Source organism: Rattus norvegicus, chromosome 6 (assembly GCF_036323735.1).
Source record: "Rattus norvegicus strain BN/NHsdMcwi chromosome 6, GRCr8, whole genome shotgun sequence".
Classification (NCBI taxonomy): domain Eukaryota; kingdom Metazoa; phylum Chordata; class Mammalia; order Rodentia; family Muridae; genus Rattus; species Rattus norvegicus.
The window spans coordinates 80,204,622-80,229,612 of record NC_086024.1 but is presented as its reverse complement, the minus strand read 5'-3'; the positions used below and the strand labels follow the sequence as shown (position 1 = coordinate 80,229,612).

The 24,991-nt window shown below is 40.5% G+C and overlaps 1 protein-coding gene and 1 long non-coding RNA gene across 4 annotated transcripts in view; both read left to right on the top strand.

Annotated features, from left to right (window-relative positions):
- Positions 1–24,991, top strand: part of Slc25a21 (solute carrier family 25 member 21) — a 499,458-nt gene that overhangs the window by 208,325 nt on the left and 266,142 nt on the right. The window lies entirely within an intron of this gene.
- Positions 15,879–24,991, top strand: part of LOC134479389 (uncharacterized) — a 30,130-nt gene continuing 21,017 nt past the window's right edge. The window contains exon 1 of one of the 2 annotated variants that reach the window (XR_010052690.1): positions 15,879–16,550. This is a non-coding gene — a long non-coding RNA (uncharacterized LOC134479389). Of the gene's footprint in view, positions 17,376–24,991 lie in introns of both variants that reach the window. The other variant, XR_010052689.1, reaches the window with a different exon arrangement.

Sequence of the window (24,991 nt, the reverse complement as noted above, 5' to 3'; positions counted from 1 at the left end):
GGTTGAACTATAATTAAAGACAGCAAGGCAAGGCTTCTCCGCGAGAAAGAGTGTGCTTCTGAATCTTTCTCACTTATGGAGCAAATGTTAAGCCAGCTGCCTATAACAATGTAAGTACCTGATGAACTAAAGAAAATCTAGAATCAACAGGGGAACATTTTTATAATCAAAGTCACCATTCTGTTATGGAAAGTTGACTCCTAAATTACCACCTTGCAAGGCCCGGAATGAACTGGCCCTTCTGTGTCTCCACAAAATAATTATTGCCCATTCCCGCTCCCAAATACCACAAATATAGGCATAAATTTGGAACTTGGAAAATGCTTGGGGACCAGAAACTAACACCCCCATATTAAAATCCTTTCCTTAGAACACAGTAGAGGCTGACAGTTAAAGGGGACCATAATGTGAGCTTATTTGATGAGGTGGACTGACGATTCTCTCCATGACAGACATAACACTTACGTCTTTGCTTATGTCAGCTTATGAGCAAGGCAAGACGTCAAACATACAGCATGTTACTTCATTTCATAATTTCTTTTGGCTGACTAGAAAGAGACTAGTGTGATCCTCTTTGGCTAAACATACGAAGGAAAAGGACGTTGCGTGATCCTTATGTTTATTGTGGTTCCTCACCACACCCCACAAGACTGGCTGCTTCCTTCCCCAATGCTTTCACCGCCTTCCAAGTTTTCTGTCCCTGCAGAAGATTAAAATCACAATATTTTGTTGCATAGCTAGACAGAATAACTGAAAATACTTTTATTTGTCTTCCTTTCAAATATGTCTGATAAAAAGCCTAGATTAAAATAATTAAAATGTTTTCCATTGCAAACCCCTGAGGCAAAAGCAGAAAACTGTAGTACCGTATTTGTCCACTAGGTGGCAGCACGGCTCTGCTTCCTGTTCCATTCCCTTCAGGGACCGTTTACTTTCTCTTAGTAATTCGTACCTGTATAGAGTGTGTTTTTATTTGTTTATTTTGTTCCTGGAATTTTACTAAATATAACCAAAGTTATTCCTATCACAATAGTTCAGGTAAAAGCATAAAAACAGGTGCTGTGCCATTGAATTTTAGGCTTTGTAAAATGAATTTAAGTCTCAAAAAGGAATTTCTTTTCTTGGTCAACTTTTGTGAATTTGTGTTGATCATAAAAGATGAGCCACGCTTGAAATAAGAGAAAAAATTGGGAATATAAATAAACTGAAAGTGATGCTAAAATAGTTGCAATGTATTAAGAGCAAAATTTTCCTAGTTTTGTTATTGTAAGGTTTTGAAGTTATTTCTCTCTTGGTGTTGTGCATGTAACTTCATACACCTTTGTCTTTGTTTCATCTAATTATATTTAACTTCATTTGGAGAGGTTCTCAGCGTATCATACTTTTTATGCTTGTTATAGCGCTTAAGTTGGAGGCAAATGCTAAAATACACATTTAAAATACTTATAACACACATTTCTCAAAGGTTTCCTTATTTCTTTGTTTCCTTGAAACAAATGAAAAATTTTGAATGTCAGTAGTTGATATTTTAACTATTATTGAAGTACATCATGAATTTATTCTAAATTCATCGAAAGTATGATTTTATTTAATTTTATATATTCTAAGCTACACAGGGAGAACATAATATAAAAATCTCAGGCAGTAACTAAGTATATACAAAGGTCTTCCTTATAGAAATCACCATTAAAACCCTAAGCAATAGTATAAAATTATTTATCTAAAGGCTGGGGCCTACGATTGAAGATTTATATCAAAATTGCAAGGACTTAATTTGAATTTCTTTGGCGTTATCTTGATATTTTAAAAGCTAGTTCTGTTACTGTAGTATTTCTGTTTCCAGTGTCAAATACATAGCAGATATTTTCTCAGCACTATTTTGTATGATTTGAAAACAAGGAAAGCCAGAAAATGTGGGCATCTTAAAGTGTATATTTAAACTAGTGCGATGAATAGACTTCTGAAATTGACAGAGGAGTTCTTTCATCTGTATTACGGGATAGCTGGCTGATCTCCCTGGTTGTGTGCCCTTCAGGGAAGACTTTGCTGTGTCTTCGCCGGCTCCACATTGCTTCGTTACTTTGTGTCGGAATTCTTGGTTTTATTCTCTGCCATACTTTCCGAACCCCTGTGCTGACCTCCACAGAACACCATTCTCTTGCTTTGGATTCATTTGTTTCTTTGATTCTGCAGAAGTATCTGCGTACTTAAGGAAAAGGAACGGGATGAAGTACTGTTTAATCTGAAACAGAGGTCCTTAAACTCCGTCTCAGAAGCAAGATCAAATGACCTAGCCAGTCATTCTAGGTCTGCGATTCCTTCCCACCACTTTACTTGGGTTTCTCAGATCATCCCAAATCCTCGCTGGAACACTGTACCCTGTACTTTGTCCTTTCCCAGTATCAGACAATCATGATATGGCCAGGGTTCCTCTATCCAACTTCAAAGATGGTCATCTGTGAGTTTGGAATTCTTTGTTGTTGTGTTCAATAAAGAGATTTCAGTGTTGAATTCAACCCAGACCACAGAGTGATTAAATTCATTGTTTTTGATATGTTGCATGGTAAGAGATTGTGTAATCAGCTTGCTTGTAACTTTGCAATGTATTTTCTTAAAAAGACAAAAAAAAAAAACCTAGCCAGGCTGTTAACTCTGTATGACAGTTTGAAAGCGCAGGGAACATCCTGAGTTTCTATTGGATTTCAGCATCTGTAATGCTGACACTTGTAGCTCTTTAAAATCAAAATGTTGCCATTTCCCCATTGGCCCCTAGGTCTAAAAGTTTCGGTTTTAAACTCGGCTTTGGTTTTAAGAAAAACATCTTAACCTACACTTCAAGTTAGTAACTTTTTTTTTATCTAAAAAAAAAAATGTCATTTAGACCCTTATAGCTTAGCTTATTTTAATTCAAAAGTAAACCATGAAAAGAAGTCAGTTGTTTCAAACATAATTTGGTGCTCCTTTTTTTTAGGCTCCTGGGGAATTATGACTTAATGCATTAATTCAAAGCTGCCGTTGATAACAGTTTTCAAATTTGACCTTATGCAAGTATATTTATGGAGCTGCCACAATAGGCCCTCGGGAGGTCACATTCTAAAAGTACATGTATAGACTATGTGACAAAATACATTTGCACATAGATATGGTGATTTTCAAAAGTTGAGTTTGGTTACACTCTATGCACGCATTGTGAATAGCGAGGTCTCATTAGAAAATGTGGTACGGGAGAGACGCAGATGTAAAAAGAGATTTGAAATAACTATAAACTAGATGTCCCCACATTCTTAGGGACCAATGCTGTGCATAGTCTCTGATCACTCATTTTACCTTTTTCTCATGTAGTGTTTTAATGGTGCTTATCTTTTTTTAAGGTTTTCATGCACTCCCCCCCAACCCATTCCATTTTCTTTTATGAGCTTAATAAATGGAAAGTTGGACTCTCTGCTTAATATATATCAAACAATTTCCCCCTCAAACAAACCATTAGTCTTTTGCATATTTAAAGTATCTTTTTTTTTTAAAATAATATGGGACAACAAGGGGCATGTTGCAGCGAAGGTGGGAGGAGGGACGGGACTGGGTTCTGGGAGACTGATCAAGGTAACCTGGAGATGGCATGTCAGGGAGATTTAGATGGACAACAAGGTAACTATGGCTAAGAGAAAGAGGAACATTAATCATGTTTACCTGACAGAGCCATTTGCTGAGAATGCCGTCTTAAGGAGGAGTGCAGGAGAACATATTCATCACACGGTAGTCAGACCCTCACGAGAGGAATCTGCACACTGGAGAGTCCCTATTTACCTTTCCTCCTTCTGTGTCCAAGTTTTTTGACTAGGAAAAAATGAATTGCCATCTCCCTACCTCTTAAAAATAGATGAGCAAGGCTGCCTTGTGTTTTCCTGTGAATGAGTCTGACCACAAATTTAAATGTGCTAAAAATTGTTACAAATTAGACAGAATTTGTCAGAAAACCCTCACTTTAAAGCAAAGCTGTTATATGAAATTCCTCCTCTTAAACAAGGACCATGTTTGAAGGTTCTTGTTGATGACAAACATTCTCAAAGCAAATAATGCAGTGTGTTAATGTATCTAAAACACTTCACAGTTTCTTTCTATTCAAAACCTTTCAGAGGTACAACATGAGGCCACTTAACCAGAGCAAGCACAAAGGATCTTGTCGTGTGTGTGTGTGTGTGTGTGTGTGTGTGTGTGTGTGTGTGTGTGTGTGTGTAAATGGATGTTTTATTCATCATATGGACTGAAATACACACATCTTCTATTGACTGGTTTTTGTCAGATTTTGTTTGGAAGTTTATGAGATGAACAAAAATTCTTTGCAGTTGATTCTGTTTGGTGATTAAATGAGTAAAATAACCAGATGTGATCTCTGTGATCAAATAGGACCATCTGCCCACTGGCCCAATGAGTTGTTTGTTAGTATGTATCGGAAACTCAAAACCAATAAAGCAGGCAGGCGCAAGCCTGTTTGACCGTGTGTAGGCTGAGCTGAATGCGATGCAGACGTCTAAAGGGGTCACCGCAGAACCCCAGTCCTCTGCTTGTATTACCCAGGGCCCCAAAGCACTGTACACAGTCAAGGTGGACCTTCCCTTACGAGGAACCCTCATCCTCAGCAAGGAAACTCTGCCAAGTTTGCGCCCTACATCGAGAGATTCCTGTGGGATCCTGGTGGACGCCTGGGGCACAGGCTGCTCTGTTTCCAGCAGAGCTGCCGTGCTGCCTACCATACAAGGATCTGCTCAAATTTAACGTCTGTGTTGCTGTGGGAAGACTTCTTCAAGGACTGGGAAGGCAAGAAGGAATTCAGTTCTAGGTGTCTGTCACCAGGGTGTGTTTGACAAAACACGCACGAAGAGCAGTAAAGATGCTCCAGCCACGTTGCGACAGTTTCCTGAGGACCGGAGGGGGGGTAGTCTGCCGAACATATTGTGTGCTCGTGAGAAAATCATAGCAGTCCTCTCTCAGGACATGTTTGAAAGAACAGGCTGATTCAGAGTGTGACCAAGTTAGTTAACCTACATTTGCTTATTATTACGTCTTCCTGTGTTTCCTAGCTGTTCTGGGGAAACCAAAGGACAGTAGAAATGTACACAAACAAACAAAAGACCCATTTCCCCTGGACCTCCTGCTTTGGCATTTTGTATGACTTCTTGCCCCTCCGTTCAAACACTCTGGCTACTCTGCTTGGCTTGCTTTTCTGGCCGTTAGTGTGTTTTTTGCTTTTTCCAGTGGCAGACACCCATCCTAATCGCACCCCTCTATGATCTCTGCTCCGTTTCTCTATTCACTCTTTTTATCTTTTGGTTTCCTTCCCAGTGCAAGATTATGGTGTGGTGACTCACTTTATCTACTGCTTTCAACCATTGTCTATCTTTCCCTGTCTCATCAAGACACTCAGTAGGTTTGAAAAGAGGTTTACACAAGTGATTGCCCACACACTTAACAGTTGACCAGAGAACCAAGGAATCCTCCCCAGCCAAAAACCTATCCATCTCAGGAAGAACAGCACCTTCTTCCTTAGCTCCTGGAGCTGGAGTCATGAGCAAGTCTATAGCTGTAACATCCTCCTGACTTACTCAGGGCAGTTGCTACAGTACAAGTGCTGCGCTTTGTCAAGGGACAAGCGTTCAGTTAACTAGCCAAAGAAAACTCAAGCGATGCCCCAAAGTGAAGCAAATACTTAGCAAACATGCTCTCATTCAGCCCCCAACCCTTGATTTCCCTCTGTCTCCATAGCTAAAATATTATAGCATCTCTCCTCATTATACCAGCAAGAGAGCTCTGGCTTGGCCCATGTATCTGCAGCCACTGTGCTAGAAATGAGCCTCCAGTAGCCTGAATGCAGGTGGCGGGCTCAAGGGAAGCCTTTGATCTTGTGCCATGTGGGCATTCACTCTGACGCTTCTCAACGAAAAATTTAAAAGTCTTCCAGGATATCAAATTCATAAGTCACATGATTTTTTTTTCTTCTTGGTCCGCTGAAAGAGGGAAGCCAAAAACAAAATTGAAGAACAAAACCCAATCCACTGTGCACACTCGTGTGGCTATTCTTGACCGTCCTGCTGAGTAAAGAGCAATGAGGAGAGAACGCAGTTCTCAAGTCACAAGTGCCTAGAACACAACTGTGGGTCGAATCCTGAGAAAGTCTTTCCCAGGGAGCCTTTATGGGAGTTCCATTTGTTCAAAGAAGTTCTGGCTTGTGATTCAACTCTTGATTTACAGAGTCAACATTTCCAGCACACATCAACTGCCAAACATGGAAAAGACGACTCTAGTGCCTTTGAAAGGTGATGCAGAGTGTTAGCAGCCATTTAAAAGGCCTTATCTGTGTGTCTTGGTCAACACAGAAACTGAGAAAAGGCAAATAGTCGCCGAGATGGCAAGAGATGGCGCAGGAGAGAGGATGTGCAGGGGGGCTGGGAAATGGCCATGAAAAGCATTCCAGTCGGTTCAGGTTCCTCACAAGCCCTAATGAGATAATAGCTCATCCAGTCAAGCCCTTTCCTTACCTCCAGGAAGTAGCACACGGGTAAGTGAAGAAATTATTTGAAGAGGGATCATGACGGGTGTGCACTGTTTGTGATTCAGCTTGGCAGAAATGCAGACGTGAGTTTCTTCTACTTGACGGGGATTGATTTCCCCTCATGGGGCTCACTCAGCTTCTGTGAGTCAACAACATCCCAGGTTTTCAATAATGACAGTGTGAACAGATAGGAAAGAAAAGTCTGGTACCAGGAGCTGAAAGAAACCCAGCTTAAGTTAGTCTGAGGCAGCCATTCTGTCACTTAGAAGCAAACCATTAATTTCTGGGCATTCAAACCATCTGAATTTCACTCTTTAAACATCTATAACTATATATGGGGGGGCTCTTTTAATAGGAAATATATACACACTTGTCCTTTGAAAACTAAGCTTTAATTTTTTTATTGTAGAGACCCTTGTAATTAACAATGACAGACGTGGCTGAAGAGATTTGTGAGCATGGAGGATTAGGTAAATTGGTCACCATCAAGATTTTACCCGATGCTACACACCTGGCCTCCGGGGACTTGGGCTAGATCTGTATGTGATATTTCCAATGTGGCATAGTGTTATATATTAAAGAAGGCTGCAGTGAGAGAAAACTTGCTAAACCAATAGGCAGAGTGTCAAAACAATGGCACCCATGAGGTAATGGGCACTAATTCCATTTAAATAAATAGTCCCAATGAGACTAGGCATTGGGCTGGTTTCTATAGGAAGCATTTTGCTCCAAAAAAAAAAAAAACCAAAAAAAAAACACTGAGTTTTGAGTGGTCAGGTAGACAGTCACAGCATTCAGATCGAGCATAGCGTAGCTAAAAGAACTCCTTTAAGGCAGATGTCACGTCATTAGGCTGGTGGTAGAGGGACAGACAGACTCCTTCCTCAAGTCAACTCTTGGATCAGTTTCGAGCCTGCCCAAACCTTGCACTGTATGGCTGGACATGTGACTTGAAATTAAGAGATTCTCAGAGGACATCCAGAGGCTTAGGTGTGGCAGTAGTTAGACACAGGGTGGGCTGTGTGGAAGATCTGTGGCAGTCCAGGGCTTTAGAAGCAGCAATGGTGACCTACGAAATTTAGACTGGCTGGAGAGAGACAGGCAGTATCTATACTATGATCTCCATTTACCACCTGTGAAGCAGCATGACAGAGGCTTTCCACTGTCTAGTTACAGCCCTCATGGTGAGGAGGACAAGAAGCCACAGGGTATGAGCAGTGTGTAAGCTCTGGGTTTGCCTCCCTCCCTTTCCTTCCCATCCCTCCTGAAGGACAGTACCTGGAAAACACAGTAAGTGCTTAATAAATGTTAATGTACCTTAAATAAAACTTGGGAATAATGACTGACACCCCCCCACACACATAAAAATGTTAACCTCTGTACTGTTCACATCTGCATATATGTTAAATCTGGTTCAAGAGCAACAGTAGGGTTATTAGCAAGAGTATTTTAGAAACTATGAGTAGTGCTTTGTCGCCTTTTCACCCCGTAAGTTCTGAGGAGTTGGAAGGTAAGTGGGAATGGTATAGGAAATGGGATATTAATTTCAGTCACCAGCTGGTAGCTAGTGAGTTATAGTTTTAATAAAAATGAAGAGTTAATTCCCAGGAGATGCAATTCTCTTAAATTTTTTTCTTTCTTTCTTTCTTTTTTTTTTTTTTTTCTTTTCTTTTTTTTTCTTTTTTTTCTTTCTTTTTTTTTATCACTGAAGATAAAAGATGTGGTTTAGGTGTAAGGGGAGATTTGATTTAAAGTAACTTAAAACCTTGGACTGTGTGGCAGAGAAAGTTATGTAACTTGGTCGAACTTGTAGCTTTGCCTGTGATTCAGACCTTCAGTGACTGAGATTTGCATTGGCAAAGAGATTCACTCATCTTTAAAGAATAACATGCTGTTCCAGATCCTGACCCCAGTGAAGGCATTTGCCATGCTTCTGATTTAGCATGGGTTTCACTGAAGCCCTAAAAGATTTCCAATACTGTAAACTGTATTTGTTGTCCAAATAAATCTAAAGAAAACATTTATTTTGCTTATGGTTTCAGAAATTTCAGTCCACAGGCCTCCTCTGTGTCAGTTCATCCTGTATGAGGCTCTTCCCCTCTTGTGGCCAGCAGGCAGAGCACAGCAGCAGGAGTAAGGGGCCTTGTCCGGTTCGGGCTCCCAAGGGCTTGCTCCTCCAGCCAGGCCCCACCCTATTCTAAACAATTCAGGCTCACCTCACTGTGGATTATAAAAACGTTATTTGAGTATTAAAAACAATCTAGTCAAAGGTGCTGGACTGCACAGTCAGTTAAGTGCTGCTGTGCCAGCACGAGGACCTGGATTTCAGTGGTTAAAAGCATGTGCTGCTCTTGCAGAGAACCCCGGCTCTGTTCCCAGCAGCCACTTGGCAGCTCACTTTAGGTTCAGAGGATCTGACGCTCTTTTATGAACACTTAGTGCACACTGGGCCCAGACACACAGATCCAGTCATTTTAAAACTAAGAATGGGCTCAGATGTACTGGCACTCTGTAAGCTGAGGCAGGAGGATGACTTTGGGAGACTAACAATAGTGATAACCTGTCTCAATAAATAAGCAGATGGTAATTAATAGACAGACAGACAGACAGACAGACAGACAGAAAGTCAAGACTAGCCAACCCAAGTAGGGGTCAAGCTGCCTTTCCCCTTGCACTTAGTCCAGACTTACAGGCAGAAACCTAACATCTGACACACCATATCTTTCAATAGGACAGTTCCCTGCCAGTGCTCTTGAGTACATCTCACCAGGGCGTGGTCCTGTTTATTTATCTTAAGGTCTTTCATCTTGGGACTTAAATTTCCATTAGAATAATTCCAGTAGGCTTTAGACTTTAATGTGACTTTATATGGCACTACTAAACAATACCTAATATTTATTTAGGTGTTTGTAAGGATGAAAGTAATTAATATGCTTTTAGTTAGTTAGTTCTCGTACCAGCAAGTAAGGAACTGTAGAAGTAGACAGATTATCTCTACAGTTAAGGAAACCAGAGTCACAAAGTGGGGATTTGCAAATAATGTGTGTTGCAGGCACACTCATGACGAGTTTTCTTGCCTTTCTCTCTCTGGGGACCTTGCTGCCTTGCTGTACACTATAAATACATTATACAGTGTATAGTTTTACTACTCTCGGGTCCATCAAGTTTAACAGCATAGCCTGGCGTGGTTCCTAGAGCAGGATCATGTACATGATAAATATTGCTTTATAAGATGATGTGTTTGGGCTTATATATGCTTTACAGACTTTAAAAGTAACAAAAGGGAGATGTCTTCTTTAATTTTGTTTCACCTTTATCTGATGCAATCCCTGGCACATAGTAGGTACTCAATAAATATTTGTTGAGAAAATGGAGGCGCCACACTGGAAAATAATGTAACAAAGAACAGAAGATGATTAAGACGAATAAACCGGAAGTACTGCCTCACTCAGCAGGAAGTGCTTAAGTAAGACAATCTACCTCCCATAAGTCCCTTGGCTCTTGTTGCAGATCAGGCAGTCGCCTGGGAGAATGTGGCTCCTGCCAACTGCTCTGACTTACGGAGCTCTTGGTTTTGGGGCTGAAAGGGCCATTTGAAATCATTTAAGCCTTCTCCTTCTAAAAAATATTTTTTTTAGTAGAGGAGGAAATTGAGATTGTATTTCATCTTGCTTTTAGGAAACAGAAATTGCCGTGCAGACAAATTTACTTTTGAATCACTTTATTAAATTACCGTGAGGCATATCTTTTTTTTATTATTTATACTAAAGAATTTGCAGTACTGAGGTGCAGAAGGTTTAAATGACTCTTTGGGGTTGCATATTAAATCCACGGCATGATCCAAAATGATTCTATTTCGTCGTAAAGGACATCCTTTTAAAGCATGTTCCCTGTTATAACACCCCTCACTCAAATACATTATGAAATTCTCAGAAATCCCTAAGCATTTACTAAACTCTAATTTGGGATCATCCCCCACATGAAAAGCTAGAGCAAACGCCAAGGTGTCCTAGATAGGCGGCTCTCCTGCTTATCAGTCAGTTCACTAAAGCCTGTTGATCCAAATTCTGTATCTAGAATTTACCTGCATCACTACACTGGGCTCTTCATTTCTACCTCCTGTCCCTCCTTTAATCACTTCTCCAGGTTGCAAGCGTTCTGACTGTAACTCCAGTGTCTCTCACCTGTTTACAATCTGTTCGTGGGTTCCCACGTCTACGGACGCAATGCAGTGTCTTCCTCACAGTGTCCTTCTGAGTCTTCCCATCATGCTCACGGTCTGTCTTCATTCTCTAACGAAATACCCACATTTATCTAGTTATGCTTCGCGAACCATGTGCGTTTTTGTCTCATCTTTGCACATTTGCAAAGGCTTCTATTAGTGTAGCTCCTAACTCCTCCCCCTACCAGGCCCGCTGCCATTCTCCTTCCCAGGGTTCTGACCAGAGCGAGCACCTCTGACAAGATTCTCATTCACCTCTGATTTGAAATATACAACATTCTCGGGAGAAGCAACTTCCTACTTACCCTAGGAAGTAATATTCGTGATTGTTCCTTGCCTAAATACAGATACTTGGCTTCCAGCAATTGATCTACTCCTTTAAAAGATATTTCCTGCCGGCCTCCTAGGGATGTGTTGGGTGTGGTCCGAGGATTGAGGAAGGAAGGCAATGTGAGTGCCCTGAGCTCTGGAGGAGAAAACCCTGAACTCACCGGAGTCCAGAAGAGAGATCTCAACATTAGACAGACGTGGAAGACCTTCCTGGAAGCGGTGCCTTAAAGAGAATTTTAAAGAATAAATATGTTAGTTAAATGAAGAAGTGGGGAAGTGCGCGTTATGAGCTAAATAAAAAGCGCGTGGGCACGCAGTGTGGCGGTACCTACTTCCGCAACATGCCTCGGGAGTTTATTTGCAGAAAATTTGGTGGAGCTAGATGGACATGTGGGAGACATATGGTGGATGAGAGGCATGAGAGGCTGAAGGACATCAGGCAACAGAGGCCTCAGTACGAGAATGAGGAGTCTGAACTTCATTATAATAGTTATTGAGAATTGTTAAAATTTTTCATATAGGCATGTGAGAAGCTTGAATTTTTGGTTAAAAGAATGGTTGTGTGGAGAACAGAGGTAGAGTTTAGTCACAGATGCCGAAGCAGGAGTCTGGGAAGCTAGAGGTAGATGGGAGAAAGCAATGGATAGTGGCCGTCCAGTTTAAGTACAGTGTAAAGTTAAGGTGGTGGCCATGTGAAGGGAGAGCGGTAGATGGAGTCAAGTGGTACTAGGAGGGCGTCAGGAGAATGTGGCCATTCACTAGGTGAGTGAAAATTGAGAGCTTAGTAAGACTCTCACGTTTATTGATTTTTAGCAACTTGCACAGTGAATAAGCACTAGTTAAACTTCTACTGTGTGTTATTCTAACATTGTACTTGTTTTAAATGCATCAGCAGTAGAATAATGCTTTTATTCTGAACATCTGACAAATGTTGACTTCAGTGTTCCTCAACACACAGAAACAATTTCTTATCTTTTTCTGATTTGGCATTTTACAGATCAGCTCAACAAGGCAGTTCTTATCTGGGGTCCCTCCCACAGTACAGCTAGATGAAATGAGAGTTAAAGATGTTAATTTACATGCCCAGTGCCTGGCACTGAAGGTTGGGCAATTCTCTCTTAGGCTGACCTCTCCATGTGGCTACTTTGGGTTTCTTACATTAAAATTGGCTTCTCACAGAAATGGATGTTTGCAGAAGCCTCGTGGAAACAGCAAGATTTCTTAAAATCCCAAGCTGAAATTCATGATACCATATTCTGTTGATGAAAATAGTTATCAGTTAAGCATGTAAAAGAATCGATTGGTTTGTGTACTAAGGGAGAATGGTTGCATATAGAAAGAACAAGTACGTGGCAAGTCCAGCCTTATGCCAGCCTCTTGCCACAACTGCTTTCACATTAGTCAGTGTGCCCTCCACCATTTTCCCTTTAACAACCTTGTGTGTATTAATCAATGGCAAGAAAACTGCAGGAATTTGAAAAAAAAAATTGTAGTTCCCTGGCTTCTTTGACTATCTATGTTGTATTTATTTTATCCAACACTGCACTTACCCACTCCTTATATATCGTATGACCCCTGTCACTTTCCTACAGTCACACACACAAAACCTTCTTTAAAAAATAGTATTGTTTGATTGGAAACAGACACCTTTTAAGAAAAACTAAATAATTATGAGGTTTACTTTTTAAAATTCTCTCTAAGTCATGGATAGCCTGTAATCTAAAGGAAAAACAAAACAAACATATTTATCAGTACTAATCTTATTCATAGATTTGTGCAAAAAGCTCAATTAAAATCTACTTGAGATGGAATCTATGCCTCTAAGAACTTTTTTTTTTTTTATAAAAATTAGAACCAAAAATCCCATGAACCCTGAGCATGACGTTCCTCTATTCATCCAAAATATTTACTATTCTGCTGTCCCCAGGTGTCACATGAAAGGAGACAATATATGAAGTCACATATGCTTCCTCATTGAGAGTTTATTTTTTTTCAATTCATTTCGTATGGAGACCTTACACTATATGAGTTAAAATACTAGTGCACTGCATTTTCTATAACAAAAAGATATGTTTGTCCATTATATCCAGAAATTATATCCATTATATCCAGAAATCATCTGCAATTGTTCCACAGTGATTTGAAACTTTAAAACAATGCTCCCAAGTCTAAGAATAAATGCAACATTTCTGTGTGCAGGTATTTCCAACAAGCGTGCTATTATGCAGAATGAGGGGATTCTTTCTCCAGCTACCTCAGAGTGCTGCTGATAGTTATAGTGTTGGGTTTTTCCCTCCCCGGCAAATAAACTCCTTTGACAACAAAGAAAACTGTTCACATTTCTCCAGAATGACTTTTAGCCAAGAAAATGGGGTGCATTTGGGGAAGAGAATTTTTCCTTGCAGGGATTTTATTCTGATTGAATAACCAGATGGAGAGTCACGGATTTGAAAATGTTTAGCTGAGCAATTCAGCATTCTCGACTGGGTTCCACAGCAGGATGCCAAATAAAAATCACAATCTAAGCTGTTATGAATTAATGAGAGTCTACAATACACATACCTACTTATTCTGACCCAGACCCCAGTGTGCGTGGATTGCGGATAATACATCTGAGGATAACCGCAGATCCGTCGTGTACAACATTAACCTCCCATTAGTTTGCCATAGTAAAGTTTGGGAAAGTGCTTCCCCATTATTTAAAACTAAAAACAACACACTGCTTACAAGCTTAATCCTGCCATAAAAATTGATTGAAATTTGGCACAAAACAAAACAAATAGTAATCAAATTAACCAAATTTTATTTAGAAGCAAAAAACTGTTGCATTTAATGCCTCTGACATCATTCCCAAGGATATTAGTCCTCTGACATCATTCCTCAGAATATTAGTTCTCTGAGGGGAGTTAATTTCCCATGTATGACAATTATTCATTTTTGTGCTGTGACCATTTCTAGGACAAGTGGATTATTTTGAGATTTTTTTTTAAGATAAAGGAATCAACTCAACATTGGTAGTATAAGCCAGACAGTACTGGGATCAGGTAGAGAGAGCCTTGTCCTGTAAAGTTTAGATGCTCTAAGAAGCAAACACAAATTCTAGGTATCTAAGATGTTCCTAAGAAATCCTTAGCTTAGAGCACTGGCTGCCATTTCTGCAGTTGTATGTGGGTCACAAAGTACTTCTGAGACATACGGACTTACATTTAATAAAAGAATAGGAAGACTTTGTTTTACGCTTAATCAAGAAATAGGGAAACTTTGTTTTTCCAAGCAGTTGCATGTACTGTCACTGAAACTACTGGCTTCTACATCCAGATAGGACAGGTTTTCACCGTTGATGCTGGAGGAACTTGTACAAAGCTGGAGTTAAGTTAGTAATGGTGCCTAACCCCATGCTCAGATTGGATGAAGGCTCTCTCTCTCTCTCTCTCTCTCTCTCTCTCTCTCTCTCTCTCTCACACACACACACACACACACACACACACACACACACACACACACACCTTGTACTGGGCAAATCCTGTCCATGTTAGTAGAATAGAACATTTCTTCATCACCAAGTTAGAACACCAGAAGTGGCAGTTGGGGCACAAATACAATTTTCAAATGCCTGTACTTTGTAGAGATGTCCACGGGGTCTACTGTAGACTTATCAATTTCAGTGTTTCTCAAATCAAGACGGGAGTGGGAGAACTCCTTGAATCCCTTCACCTCTCAGTTTCTGGAATATCTGTCATGGATGTGACCCTGGGAAGAGAACATTAATGAGAGGGAAGAGATTTAGACTTTCTTTTGGTTGAGAAGTTTAAAGGCTCGCTGAGACTTTCCGATTCAGTTGATTAGTTTGATGAGTTCAATAACTTATGTTTTCATTGTGAGTGGTATCTGCTAGGAAATACCCCTAGTTGGCCACAAGGAAGAGATGAGATATATCTCACAAAAGGTTGGCGTTGATAACTTCAGGTGGTGTGAGTTCTGATGCACGTGGTTAAATTTAGTTGAAAACAGCAGACAGCTTTTGCAATTAATTCTTCTGTTATGGATACAGCATTCAGAAACTAAGGTACTGTACAATGACTTACTCTACATATGTCAATCATTAAGTACCCAGTGATTGTATGTGCTGGAGGCGTCAACAGTGTCTTCCACACCCACATCATTTCCCTCACCCAAATCTCTGTCACACACTGAATTTGGTGGCCTCCGTCGCCCATGTTACCCTTCAGATCTCTCTCTTGCCTGAGTCATCGGTTGTCTTATTAGGCATCTCACGCGCGTATGTTGACATCATCTCTTCGTTTAAACTCCCGCCCCCTCTCATTTCTCTCTTCTTTCTGGGGGCTTCCTCTGCTTGTCCTCAAATGTCTCTGTGTACATGTATCTTTCTTTTCTTTTATACTGAATGTGTGTGTTTGTCGTGTCTAAAATATTTTATATCCCAAGTTCAAATTTTGATATCTCCTGTTTTCATTTTCATTCAACTAAAAATATTTTCTGATTTGTTATGTTTTCTTAGTGATGAGTTATTTTAGTCTGTGTTCATTGCTTTCTGGATATGTAGAGATTTTCCCAGACATGTGTGTCTTTATTTTGAAATTCTAATTATTTCTTTCTTCCTTTGCTCCTTCCCTCCTCTCCTTGTCTGTCTGTCTTTGTTTCTTTCTTCCTTTTCTTTCCTTCCTTTTTCTTCTTTCCCTTCCTTCCTTCCTTCCTTCCTTCCTTCCTTCCTTCCTTCCTTCCTTCCTTCCTTTCTTTTTTTTCCCCTTCATCCTATTACAAAGGAATAGCTCTTCTGGGGTCTCTGTTGAACGTAGTCAGTTCCTTTTCATTACAGTATAGTACTGCAATGTAAATTAATTTATTCCGCATCTAAAATTCTAGTATGGAAGTCTTACAAGTGGTGTAGTCCTGAGCATTCTTAGACATATCCTTTGGTATATAACTATTTTTCCTTCTTCTGTTGGCCATGCTCCTAAAAGAGAATTGTTGTCATCATGTATTTTCATGTTAAACTGCAGTAAAACCTGATAAACCATTTTCAAGGGCTCCAGCTACTCCACGTGCTTAGTGATACTAGGTAGTATGTATGTATGTATGTATGTATGTATGTATGTATGTATGTATGTATGTATGTGTATGTGCTTGCTGAGCCTGGCATGGCCCTGGTGGGGACAGAGTGACATGGTTCTTGCCCCTGGGACAGGGCCTCTGTGTGAGCTTCCCCCGATGTTGATGGTTGCTGTGGGCGTTAGGATTGTTTATGTAATAATGTACATATTTTCACATTCCTCAGAGGAATGTCCTCCCTGTAGACATGAATGATTCCTTGTGAACAGTGCAAGTCCAGGAGTTGAGGGTCCGGCTGTGTCTCAGCAAAATGGTAAAAGCTGGGACATTCAGGACAGCCCTTAAGGCTATGGGAAAAAGCTCTATATACATGAGTTTAAGGTATATATAATTTCTCTCAACTATACAAAATAGTAGGATACAATATGAATTATGAGGGGCTTCATGAATCTAAAGGAACAAAGGCAACTACAATATGAGCCAGTTTGTCAGAAAGATAGAAAGGCAGCTGGATTCCTGAGTTCAAGGTCAGCCTAGGACAGAACGAGGTTAGGCCTATGTGGTGATGGTGGTGGTGGTGGTGGAGAGGTGGGAGTAGAAATGGTAATTTCAGAGCAGGGTCCCACCCATCTAACTTATCATCTGTGCTTAACAAAGGCAGAGAGACCTCTGAATTCTTTTATAGGGTTAAGAAAAAATGTATGCTTGCTGTCTTTAAGAATCAAAGGGCTGGGGTCCCAGGATGCTTATTCATAAGATAATCAAAGGAACCTGGAGTAAAAACTTGATTGCTGTGTAAATAAAAAGCCTGGACCTGTGTTCTGAACTATTCAGAGAAGTTTTTAGAATAAAAAGAGAACTGCTTGGAGAACAGAGACACAGACAGACCGACACATGCGTGTCACACACACACACACACACACACACACACACACACACACATACACATGCACACACACGCACACACACATGGAGGGGGAGAGAGAGAGAGAGAGAGAGAGAGAGAGAGAGAGAGAGAGAGAGAGCAGGCCATGGACAGAGATCTCTTAGAATAGCAAGCAAACAGAATGTAGATGAGAAATTTCCAGAAAGAAAGCAAAATATATAAAGAAGCAGATTGGAAAAGTTGTATTGTAAGGCTTGAAGTGAGTCTTAACTACCAGGAGACACTCAGAGTTCGACACGAGAACAGAGTTCGATGCAAAGGTGAGAAATTTATTTTTCTGGCTCATTGGGGTCGACTCTCAATCAGCCTTTCGTGGCAAATGACTAGAAGGCAACCCCAAATGGCTATAACAAGCAGTTTTTATACTTTTTAGGGGTACAGGTTAAATCAGCAAGGTTACAGTTTAAACTTATCGGCTAAGCATATTGATCTTTGAATCTATTGGCTAGCAAGCATATGGCATGCATTCAAACTCTATCTGGGACCAGAGGGTCAGGTAACTATCAGTCAGCATATTCTGCAGTTTTTCAAGAATGTCCCTGCTTTTCTGAGAATTGTGGGTGGAGAATGCAACTTGGCTTAGCCTTGACCTACTCATGGCCTGGCGAAAGCCCTGGGGTCCTTCAGTATCAAGCAGAACACAGGTTGTTCTGTCTCTTGGATCCACAATTTGAACTCAGGTCATTGTTCTCACTGTTCCCAGACCCCTTCTCTCAGAACCCCTCTCCATGGTGAGACTGGTCCTTGACACATGCTCATGTGTATGTATGTATGTATGTGTTTCAGTGTGCTATATATATGTGCTGTGCATACTTACATGTATGCATATGTGTAAGTCTTGTGTATGTGTATATGCATATATATATGTGAATATAGATAATGTATAAGTATATGCTGTATAGTGTACTGCATGTCCTGTATATGTGTGTGCATGTATATATATGTATATGCATATGTATGTTAACATATGTGTGTGCATGTGTATATGCACTGTGTATCTATGTACATGTGCATTTCGTGTGTGTGTATGTTTGCATATGTATATATATTCTGTTTATTATGTATATACATATGTATGTCTGTATGTGCTGTGTGTGAGTGTTTGTCCATGTCTGTACAGTTGTGTATACATTTGTTCATGTGTATAGATACCAGTGGGGTGTATAACACAAATGTATAGCGCAAATGGTACATTTATAATAGCAAATAAATTAAGAAAAACTTTTCATATTTGCTTCTGTAAAAGGAATGTTTTATCTTCTGACTGTTTCCTCCTGATTTATTTTTACTGGTTTTAAGGGTTTATTTATTCTCTAATACTCTTTTGTTTATGTTTCCTGTTTTTCCTGTTTTTTTGTTTTCACTTTTTTAAACTATGCTTTTGTTGACATGGTTAATGTAATATAACTGAATACAGCTATTCTTGAGACAGATCTTGCTGTGTAGCTCAGGTTTGCCTGGAACTTCCTATGTAGCCCAGGCTGCCCATTAACTCACCGTCCTGCTGTCTCGGTCCCACGAGTGCTCATAGTAATTCAGATGTGTGATGATCAGCTTTCTTTGTATCCCCTTTGTACAGGGCTCTCTGTGACCCAATTCAGTTCCTGGTGATACTTTTCTATCACTTTTCTAAAAGAATTTATGGCTTTGCTTTTGATATTTAATTATATAGTCTCCCTAGATTGATTTTTATTTATTTATTTTATGTTTGCATGATATAGTGGCTGGACTCGTTTTCCCTTTATATGTCCAGTCTTCTTAGCACTGTTTCCTGGAATGACCTTCCTTTCCCAACTCCTCCGGATTCTACCCTCGTAGATTTAGTTGTTGATTTAAAGATATTGTTATATCAGTCTGGTTCCACTCTCAGTACTACATTTTCTTTTTATTATCATTATTGTTTTACTGAAATTAATTTTTGTCATACAGTATATTCTGTTCATGGTCTCCATCCCTCGTTTCCTCCCACCTCCCCACCCATCCAACTCCACAGGTCTTCTCTTCCTAGAAAACGTAAGATAGTAAACAAGCAATCAAACAAACATAGCAAACAGACAAACAGAAAGCAAAAGCACATGGAGCACACACACAGTCACACAGATGAGCCCCCAAACCCACAAAATCAGAAACCATAGTAAATAAGCCAAAAACAAAACAAAACAAAACAAAAAAAAACCAAAAAAAAAACAAGTAAGGTTTTAAAAAAAGCCCAAAGAAAGCATTATGGGAAAAAAGAAATCTCCAAAAATACCATGGTTTTGTGTCTGGCATCTACGGCTGGGCATGGGTCTCTGTGAGTTCTTACGTTCATCAGTCCTGTTTGGTTTGGAAGATGCTGTTTCCTTGGTGTCTTCTACCCACCACTGGTTCTCACAAAATCTTTGTATCTCCACTCGAATATAGTTCCCTGAGCTCATCTTTGACTGAGTGTTCCAAGGTCTCTCACTCTCTGCATGTTGCCCTCTTGTGGGTCTCTGCATTAGTTCCCATCTCCGGCAGGAGGAAGCTTCTTGATGATGGCTGAGTAAGGCACTGAGGTCTAGCTGAACGGTGTTCTGAGTCGTTTTATTTCTATGTTCCTTTGGCAGCACAGTAGTCTCTGGTTTCCCCCTTAGGTCCATGGCTTCTGTGGTTCTTCACACAGGCAGTGCCAGGCATGGGTTTCATCTCAGGGACTGGGCTTTAAAGCTTCTCACACAGTGCTTGGTTACTCCTACGATGTGTGTGCCACCACTGCACACGGTGCCATGCAGACAGACCTTTTGTTTGACAGTCATTGAACACCTTGCTGTGCAAGCATTCCTACTGTGTTGCTTAACACAATCCCCTTAGCTCATCCCGCCTTTTACATTCTCATGCAAACTTAACTACTAATACATTATTTTATAACACATTATACTTTTCTATTTAATTTTGCATCTGTCTTCAGGCTTCAATATGTCTTCAACGTAGAAAGGGTTCAACATATAATATCCAAACGAGCAAATGAAGTAGTGTATTCTTCCAGGGGAAACTGTAGGTTCTCCTAGTCTTTCCTCTTATTCAGAATGTGACTCTTGAAGTCATTTCGCAACAGACTCAATTCGCTCTCAGTTGGACCATGGCTTATATCTGAGAAGAGGTTAATGAACAACTTCACAGGAAGACTGAGTTTTAGTGACAACCAGTTCTAAAAATCTGTAAGTTGACTTAGAGAACAACTGAAAGGTGATCCTGTTTCCATAAAACTGATCATAAATCCCAATTCTATAATTATATCTTTTCTAGTACATACTACGTTACCTATACTTGTTAAATGCATGATGAACAAATTACATCATCTTTAGAACTTCGTTTGGACTTGTTGCTATAAGTGCTAAAGCTTTTATTTTCTCTTTTTGTGGACTTGATAACGTGTCTCTTTTTCTATTTTCATAGCTTTTCCCTACTGCAGTAATCCACATTAGCATACTGTAAGAATGCTAAAAATATGAAATACTTCATTCGAGGTTGTTTTCAATGTATAAGGTACATTTGTCTTGATGCTCTGGTCGCATTTTCCCAGGGATGTTTAAAAGGCTTGTAGTATAGGCTCTGTGCTTGGGAGCAACCCAGTTTTAAAAATGGTTTTATTGTTAATACTTTGCAATGAGGTCCCATGTAGACTTTAACTGGCTTCTAGTTCACTACTAAGCTGAAGAAAACTTCAAACTTCTTACCATTGTGCCTCACCTCCTAAGCTCTGGGGTTATAGAGAAGTTCCATTGTGTCTACTTTATATATTGCTGGGGATTGAACTCAGGGCCTTACACATACTAGGCAAATACTGTACCTCCTGAACTTCATACACACTCAGTCCCAGATTAATACTTAAAGATATATGGGCCTCCTTAAAACGTGGAATCCTCTGAAATAATTTCTGCATGAACTTAAGTTCAGGCCCCATGTCTAGCAGTAGATGCCAGCACAAAGAGAACTCATTTGTACTTTTAGAGGTTTTGTTTTGTTTTTTTGTTTTTGTCTCACAATACTTTACCTAGTCTCCCCACCCCTTACAGATATTCTAATACGACATAATTCCTGATTTTTGTTTTATGGGCTTTCTGTATATGCAGATGTGTGTCTCTCAGTGTCTATTTGTGTTCTCGTACTTTTCTTTCCTATGTCTTTGTTTTGTCCTATTTTTGTTTGTTGGTTTTTATTTATCTTATTCCATTATTATTGTGAGTTTCATATCACACACCCCAGTCCTGCTCACAGCTGTAGTGTGTTACCCCTCTGTCCACACATCGTCACTGGCAACTGCTCATTGCCTGGTTTGAGATCTCTGGTTTCTGTGACACCATCAATACTGGATACCTACCTGGACTCCTCCTGGTTATCCTGTTGTTGCTCTGTGCCATGAAGATCCTCCAGCTTTGGAACAGCAGGTCTGGCTCTGTCGTGCAGCTCAGTTGTTTGCAGATGATATACATTTTGGGGTGAGTCAGTGGAGAACCCTGGATGGTTGCTGAACTAGTCAGCCTTCAGCTCTCCCTTATCCACACCAATAGGGTGAGCAACCTAACGTGGCTTTGCTTGGGCCACCCAATGGCACCATTGGCAGTTGGCAGGGTCAACCCTCCTGTTCTTATGTCCTCAGAGCTGACTCACCTACACCCACGCCTCCAGAGCCAGCTCCACTGTGCTGTTCAGGCAGGGTGAGGGGCCCACTCTCCCAAGTGCTGTGGCCTGTGAGCCTGGGCCAGCTCTCCTGCTCGTATATCCTTGGGACTGGCCTACCCATGCCTTTGCTATTAGGGCCAGCTCCACTGTGCTGCTCAGGCAAGGTGGAAGGCCTACTCCTGTGAGTAAGAGTGATGCTGCTGTTGAGTATGGATAGCTGTCCTGGTTCATGGTCCTGTGGGTAACTTTCCTGACTGCAGGATGGGGTAGGGGGCATCTCCTCTGTGCTGCCTGCTGCCACCAGTAAGAGATGGGGCCACCTGTCTAGAGTGCTGCATCTAATGAGTGGTGGGGCTACTCATGCACAGCCCCTGGACTTCCACATGGTCTCTGGTTGCTGCCCTGACTAGGGATATCCCCATGTTCTCTGATGGTAATATGAGCTGGGGACATTGACACCAACCCCTGCTGCTGTATAGCCATTGACTCTGGCATGGCTTTCAGTGGCAGCTCAGGCTGGTCCTCACCGTGGCTCCAGGTAGCAGGGCTGGCCACTCACAACAGGCTGCTCCTCTCTACCCTTGAGTTTCTCAGTTTCATCTCTCTTCATAATGGTCAAGCTGCTCCACTTCTCTTTCCCTCCCATCTGATCCACATACTCACACATTACTATGGCTCCTGCTGCAGGCTGGTCACATGGCTAGTAGGCCCCTGGGTGACATCCTCCATCCACATTGTGTAACAGCAGCAAGTGGGTATCTGTGGCTGGCCTGTGCCAGGCACCAGAGGACAGGTCTCTGCGCAGCATGAAGGTCCTAGGACTCTGTCTTTCTCCTCCTGTGCTGTGCTGCCTGGATTGGATTTTATCTTTATGAGTCCTAGGCATAAGACAGCTTCAGCCACCAAGCCATGCATCAAGATAGGATGACAAAAGGACTGCAGTCAGCTCTGCCCCTGACTGACACAAGGTGTGTCCTTGCTCATTGACAGGGAGGTCTGTTGTTATTTTTTAGTTGCCTATTGTAAGCTAATGAGAGGGAGAAAAGTGGGGAAGTGGAGAGGATCTGGAAGAAATTGAAGTGGGTAAGATTGTAATCAGAATCATATCATAAGTATCATAAGTAAAGAAAACAACTTTCGATTTAAAAAATTAAGTGAATTTATTTAGAGATTCTGTTAGGATGGCTACCTTCATTAGAAAGAATATTTAACTTGCTGTAATTGACCATGTAAATATAAGCATAGCTAAACTGGTTCGAATCGACATTTGAACATATTTGAGCCACCTGTGTGAACATTCTGAAGGGAGCATGTTTTATAACTTCCTATGGAAATAAATGGTAACTCATACCAATAATTATTTTACTCAAAACTTTAGTATGAGTGAAAACTCATCTACGTAGCAGGAGGGGTATATTGTTTAAGAGGAAATTTTGTCCTGACATAAATGAAATTAGAAACATAACCTTAAAATCAGCATCATATCTGGAAAAGCTAACTGGCCGGCTTCCTTAGAACAGCGAAACTTCAGAACTTGCTGCTTCGGCCATATCTTCTGTGCTTGTGTTTATTTGACTGATTTCCAAAGCAGAAATTAGCAATCAGAAAAGAAAAAGCTTGGAGAACTAACAAAACAAAATATCTTCAGGACATCTATACAAAATGAGAGCTTTCCCGGAAGTGTGATTTCACTGACAAGAGTTCAGTCCACTGGAGAGGGTTCGTCTTTCACTTCTCATTGTCGTTTGTCTTCTTGTCGTGGGGTATGAGACCTGAGGATGTGGTCTGTGGCCTTCAGGGAGAGAGCATTTTGATTGCAAATCAAGAGAGTATATTATATATTACTCCATTTCAAATCAAAATGTGCACTGTCTATTTCTTAGCTCCCCGAATAATAACCCAATGTGACCCTTGGATATTGCAAGTCTTTAGATAGGTGGATGGATAGACATTCAGATAGATGTCTTGAGTTTCAAGTTTTAGGGATGGTAATTTTCCATGTTTCTTCTTTCTCATAGTTAGGCACATATCTAGATATAGCAATAGAGCTAGATACAACTATACTATACAATATGTATATGCAGTGTGTGTGTGTGTGTGTGTGTGTGTGTGTGCCAAATATCAAGACGATTTTAAATCTTTCAGGAGAAGGAGCAATTGCTTTTCTAGTCCACAGTGATCCTTTATTCCAGGGAGAAAGTGCTCAGCCTCTAAAAGGGCATTCTCAAAAATGGTTAACATGAACCTAGGATTGATCCAGTTCAACGAAAGGTGTCCCAGGTGTTTTAATCTAAAAGTGTAAGTTCATGTATTGGTTATGTTCAAACATGGACAAAGAAGGCTAGTGAGAATCCCTTAGTGTTAAACATAGCAGAAGCTGTCCATCGTAGCTGTGAAATAGTTTAAAGTACACAGCTAATTGCCCTTGTGTATTTAGCAAGGGGGTTTTGACTGGGATACAATCTTGGATCAGGATGTTGAGAATGATAGCCTGTCTTTATCATAGACTCAACATTTCTAAGAACAGTGTAAAACCGTGAAACCTCCGCTTTGGTCTCTCCCTGGACTCTGTTTTTACTGTCTGTTTCCCTCAGTTTTCATTACTACTTTTCAGACAGATCACATAAAACCTTTTTTTTTTTTCCACAGAGGAGAGTTGTTTTCAAAAAAGAGAGAAAGAAAAATTTATGTGTCTTACACTTAAAAGGATCTTCTGGGCTTTTCCTTTTATGGCTTCTCTTTTTCCTCTTTTTTTTTTTTAGGTTTTTTTTTTGTGAATGTTTTTCATTAGTTATTTTTAAAGGTAATAAAGATGTGTGACAAAGTCATAGTTTCTGCATTTTCCCACTTTTATAGTTGTATTGGCCTCAGTCATCTACACTGAGGAGCCTGACATTTATTTGTATCAGATTGGTGATTTCTGGAAAATGGCTATAGATTCACATGCTTATTCTTGTCCTTGGTGGAATCCGTAAGTCCAGCCAATTCCTGAGATCCAGGTCAGGAGTGTGTAGTAAATTTTGTTTCTCAGAAATGATTTAAATCAATTCAAGGATGGTAGCTTTTCAGCCAGATATTTGGGAGACTGGGAAGTTTGATAAATACCTACTTATCACTTTAATTTTGGCATGATGAGAGAAGCCAGGGCCTCCTTCACACTGTGGCTTGATCATGGTGGGGGCATTTGACTCCGGGATGGGTGACTGAGGGGGTCCGACTGTAGCGGGGCTGT